Source organism: Microtus pennsylvanicus, chromosome 14, assembly GCF_037038515.1.
Source record: "Microtus pennsylvanicus isolate mMicPen1 chromosome 14, mMicPen1.hap1, whole genome shotgun sequence".
Taxonomy (NCBI): domain Eukaryota; kingdom Metazoa; phylum Chordata; class Mammalia; order Rodentia; family Cricetidae; genus Microtus; species Microtus pennsylvanicus.
In genome coordinates this window covers 24,139,552-24,145,550 of record NC_134592.1, presented here as the reverse complement: position 1 = coordinate 24,145,550, position 5,999 = coordinate 24,139,552, and the positions used below count along the sequence as shown (strand labels likewise).

The following is a 5,999-nucleotide window of genomic DNA, read 5'->3' as shown; positions in this document are numbered from 1 at the left end:
AGAGTTGGGGGACACAAAGGGGTCACCTGTTGATAGAATGAACAGTGACTTTGTACTATGGTAATAAACAACTGATAGACATATCCTCCAATTTTAAATAGACAATCTGGGAAATTGATTTTTCACAGGGTTTAAGAAAAAGGTTTAGAACTTTTGCCTGTCATAATGTGTATGCTTTGTGTCAAAGATTTGTTCTTTTTAAGATCATACATTTTTATGTTGAGAGGTGTCATTTAGATCAGCTGCCTGAAGTTATGTCTGGAGGAAAAACCTTCAGATAGACCTATAAGAACTCACATACCCTTTACAATCACTGTATTGAATGGGTGCTTTTATCTAGATAATATGAGGATGGTTTAGAACTCAACAAAAGACATTATTTAAATAAATATGGAGAAAAATACTGCTGATTCTATCCTTGAATTATTAATAACTAAAACTATGATTATTAGTTATACTTTAGGTCCTTTAAAGAGAGGTTTTTTTTCCACGATGTACCTCCAAATACCAAGTCTACTTGCAATTTATTTCACTAATGACCTTTAATGCTAGCCCAAAAAAGACCACAGAGCACCTAACTCCTTCAATAAAGTAATGATAGTTAGCATGAATTGTCAACTAGACATATGCAGAACAAGCTGTGGATAGAGTTGAAATTGGGGAGTTGTCTCCATGAAGTTGGCTTATGTGCATGTCAGTAACACACTTCCATAAAATTGGTGTGGGAAAACAGCCCATCGTGGGTGACACCATTCCCTAAGATAGGGGTTTCTGAAATGCATAAGAGTGGAGATGGAAATGAGTAAAGGAATCAAGTAAGTAAGCATCCGTGCATTTATTTATTTCTATTCTCAGCTCTGGCTGTGATATAGCCAGCTTTTCTGAGTTACTGCTTTGATTTTCTCAAAATGATGGGCTGTAACATGAATTGAAAAAGTAAAATAATCTTTTACCCTAACTTTCTTCTTGTCAGAGAATTTTGTCACATAAAAAGAATAAAACTAGAACAAAAATTGATGCTAAGGAATTGACGCCATTGCTATGGTAGATCTAAGCATGTGGTTTGCATGACTTGGATTGTTTTCTGGCATTAATGTGTAAACATTTGGTATTTTAGGCTAAAAGGAGGTTTTATAGGCTGGAACCATAGCTTGCCAGAGTATTTTATTGCAAATTAAAGAGAAGAATATTCAGAGAAACATGGAACATTATATCCTGGTTTATGGGATTTTACCACAGAAACAGGGATATAAGTTCTTACTGTGATCTGTGGGCTAAGAGACTGTGTGACAATCAAACTAGGACTAAAGAAGTAGCTGTGACTGTCTAAGAGATCAGAACTTTGTTGTTCTAGAGAAAAGGATAACATTCCCCTTGACAAGGTAGAAAAAGGTTCTTGGGCCTAGTAATGTACCATTTAGGCCTTGATCCTTACTATATGGCATCTAATTCTTGTTTTTAATTTCATATACCATGACCAAATAGGCTTCATCCCCTAAATTCAGGGTGATTTGACATACATAAATCAATAAATGCTTAAACAGACTGAAAGAAAAAAACTACATGATCATTTCATTGTATGCATCAAGGGACCTTTGTCAAAATCCCAACACCCCTTCATGTTAAAAATCCTAGAGATATTAGGCTTACGTGGACTGGTTTTTGCAGAAGTCCATAGTCAACTTAAATCAAATGGAGAAAGATACAAAGCATTTCTGCTAAATTTAGGAACAATACAAGATTTTCCATTGTCTCAATATATGTTCAATATAATATTTAAAGGCTTATCTAGAGAAATAAGACAACTGAAAGAGATCAGGTGGGTATAAAGTGGAATGGAAGAAGTTAAGGTATCAGTATTTGCAGATGATATAATAGTATACATAAATGACCCTAAAATTTCCACTGGGAAGTTCCTATTTCTGAGAAACACTTTCAGCAAAGTAGCTAAATACAAAATTAACTCACAAAAATGAATACCCTTCGTTTATACAAATGCCAAGCAAACGGAGGAAAAAATTATGGGAGAAAAGATTGTTCACAATAGGATCAAATAACATAAAATATTTTGGGCTAACTCTAACCAAGTGAAAGACTTTTATCACAAAAAATTTAAGACATTGGAGAAAGAAATTGAAGAAAATACAGAAGATGGAAATACTTCCTAATTTCATGAAGAGGTAAGATTAACATGGTCATCATACCAAAAACAATCTACACATTCAATGCAGTTCATAGCAAAATTCCAACACAACACTAATCCTGAAAGATCTTCAGTTTCCTATGAAAATACACAAACACACACACACACACACACCAAGAAAAGAGAAGAAAATAAAACAAACAAAATAAGATGTCTAAAACTATCCTGAATAATAAAATGAATTGCAAGAGGTATTACTAGTCTCATCCTCAAATTGTACTATAGAGCTATAGCAGTTTACAGAATGACATTGGCACAAAACAAAAACAAAACAAAACACCCAGATATATTGATCAATGTAATCAAATTGAAAACCCAGACATAAACAGTGTTGTGGAATTTTTGATCACACTGTCAATGCTGAGATTTTATTATTTACTTAAAAATCCTGCTTCTAGTTGTGGTGTGATTCAGTCCTCAAACATGCCTCTAATAAAAAGAATTCTGTTTGAATATTGTAAAAAAATATTAAATAAAACCAATCATAAGTCAAGAGGCAGAGTAAGCAATCAGTTGAAAAGAAAAAAAAAAAAACACAGAAAGTAGGAGGAAGTCAGGACAACAGAGAAAGAGACTCCAGTTACAGAAGTTTTGTTTGAGATGTAGGAAACAGCTTTTTCTGGGATGACAGTGGAGGATGAAGCAGCTGGTTGCTTTCTCTCAATCTTTGAGCTAGCAGGTTTTCACCTCAGCATTTGGCTTCCAATTTTTATTGATAAAATAGAATTGTAGAGATTTATTTAAAAACATCTATACAACCTATTTTTTTGATAAAAACGCAGAAATGCATACTGGGGAAAAAGGCAAAATCTTCAACAAATTGTAATGATCAAACTGGATGTCTACATTCTGAAGAATCCAAATAAGCCCATTCCTACTACCCAACACAAAATTCAACTCCAGATGGATTAAAGATTTTAACATAAAATCAGATACACTGAACCTGATAGAAGAGATAGTGGTGAATAGCTTTGAACTCACTGGCATAGGAAAAGATCTGAAGGCAGCAAAAATGTGAGATGAAGCTGGTCATGGAGAACAACCAAGGAGTAGCACCATGCAGCTAGCTTTGACTCCCTATAAAATGACCTTCAACTGTGAAGTTGAAGTCTCACAGTACTGAAGATGTGATGGGCACCTCACAGTATTGAAGATGGCAGGACCATGGGATCTCTGTAAAGGAAGAGCTCTAGTTGCACAGGGGAGCTGGGATGAGCCCCAGAGAAAACATGTGCATACTTTATGTGGCAGAGCTGCAGAGGTAAGGATACCTAAAGCATTTGAACCCCAAAGACAAACTTCACATCAAGCAGCGTGATTTGCTATTCTTGTTGCTGGTTTTTGGATTTGTTCTGAGATTATTGTTACTTATGATGTCTTCATGCTTCCCTTTTGAAATAAGACTATTAATCTGCATGATCATGTATTGGTAGTACATAAATAGCTCTTCTATTAAAGATTAGGTATTCATTTTGATCCTACTGCACGTACTGGCTTTGGGGGAGCCTAGGCAGTTTGGATGCTCACCTTAGGAGACCTGGATAGAGGTGGGCGGTCCTTGGGCTTCCCACAGGTCAGGGAACCCCGATTGCTCTTCAGCAGATGAGGGAGGGTGACTTGATCTGGGGAGGGGGAGGGAAATGGGAGGCGGATGCGGGGAGGAGTCAGAAATCCTTAATAAATAAATTAATTTTAAAAAAAAGATTAGGTATTCATGATTGTAAATTTTATTGTACTTTTAATGAGATCTTCGACTTTTAATGGTTGGATTGTATTTCACATTATGAAATGAAAATAGATTTTTGGAGGGAAATGGAAGTTTATTTTTATTTTATTTTATTTTATTTTTTTGGTTTTTTGAGACAGGGTTTCTCTGTGGTTTTGGAGCCTGTCCTGGAACTAGCTCTTGTAGACCAGGCTGTTCTCAAACTCACAGAGATCCGCCTGCCTCTGCCTCCCGAGTGCTGGGATTAAAGGCGTGCGCCACCACCGCCCGGCGGAAGTTTATTTTTAAAAGGATGTATAGGTGTGTCAAGTTGGCCTGGGTAAACTGTCAGGATTCTCTTTAATTGCCAAGCTGACACTTGACAATTTAATCACTTGAGTACAATGATGGATTGTGTACATTTGTTTGGCCTGTGACATTTTATATGGTGTATTGATTTACTTATCCAACATAGAGAGACCCATCTCACTGTGGGGAGCAGCATTTCCCTGTTTAAAAAAAAAGACTTCCAACTGCATACGAGTGTAGAAATTGAGCTGAGTCCAAAGAATCAAGTGAGAATCTATGCATTGCTCTTTGTTCTTGATTGTGGATATGATGTGACTAAATGTCTAAAGTTCACAAAATGATTGCAAATGAGAATTTTGAGCTAAAACATACCTCTTTCTCCAGAAGTCACGTTTGACAGAGTGTTTTATCACAGATATGGAAATGAGACTAGAACACTGATCTTAATTCCCTTTCCCCTATAGGAGGAAGTTTGTCTTTCTCTTTTACTCACAGGGTGATTGTTATTGAGAACATATCGTCATAATTTTTCCCTACTGATTCAAATAAGCTATACTAACACATAACTATGCATTTGTGTGTATAATTTCTCAAATGTACATGCATAAATATATGGAGATGAAAACCACGTCATGATTTTTCTTCTCTTTCAATAAGAATAAATGAAGCTTTATGGAAAGATGTTCTTGTGGTATATTAAGTAGCGTTGTTAAATTAAAATGGGTAATGAAAACCTCTACTGGCTGTTGAAGTGCTACTCAAGGTGCCCTGGCATATCTTATCACCTAAAAGTATAATGGTGCTTTAAATATTAAAGACGTTCATTTATGCCGGGCATTTAGAGTGGAGGTTGGCATACAGAAAGAAATACAAGCTAGTGATTCTTATTATACATCTTTGCATTTAAACATCATCGCCGGAAACATAGAAAGAAAAGAGTTCTTTGTCCCTATGACTTTTCAACAATACAGTTTTGTAATAAAATAATGATAATGGTAAAACAACCATAGCCAAAGTATGTCTAACATAGTTTGTTTTACCTAAGCAGAGTCAAAATGCATTTTAAAATTGTTATTAATTTCAGTAATATACATTCTTTGTAAGTTATATAACAACTTTGAACTCTATAATTATTCTGCTTTTATTTATTTATTTTTCAACTCACATAAACATCTGAAATTTGAATTTCAAACAAGATTAAGGTGATATAAAGGTTTGATGGTTTCCAGTGTCATGGATAACACACAGGCTCTGTAACATAACAGGTTAAGAGAGAAAAAAATGTATTTTCTTACCTATCATTAGGTTCATGACTGCCAATCTAATCTAACAAAATATTAGCAAAAGGAAAATCGTACACTATTATTAATATGCTTCTGTGGCACAAGAGCTTTTTGGTAGGGGTAGTAAAATACTGGGGAAGCAGCAAGTCTGCCCATAGGTTAAATGAATATACATTATTCGTATATGTGAATAATTAGTTTTAAATATTTATGGTAGAACCAGGAGGAAAATTACAAGGCCAGATTCTCTCTGCCTTCTCTGCCTTCTTTTCTTCACTGCAGATACATGGCAGACAGCTGTCACATCTTGAAGGAAAAAGCAAAATATTGTCTGGCCTTGAGAAAGTGCGGGAACTCAGAGAATTTTTCTAAAATTCTTTGAACATACTCAGTGTGTTCAGGTGCCATATTTTGGAGTATTGTGCTCATGGAGATGGTCAATAAATTTTATCAAAAAAGCCAGTGTAATTCAGTGCATTACACATACAGTTCTAAATGA

At 35.2% G+C, this 5,999-nt stretch overlaps 1 pseudogene; it reads left to right on the top strand.

Moving 5' to 3' along the window:
• The first annotated feature begins 1,342 nt into the window (after positions 1 to 1,342).
• LOC142835417 (U6atac minor spliceosomal RNA) lies at positions 1,343 to 1,461 on the top strand (annotated as a pseudogene).
• The last annotated feature ends 4,538 nt before the right edge of the window (positions 1,462 to 5,999 follow it).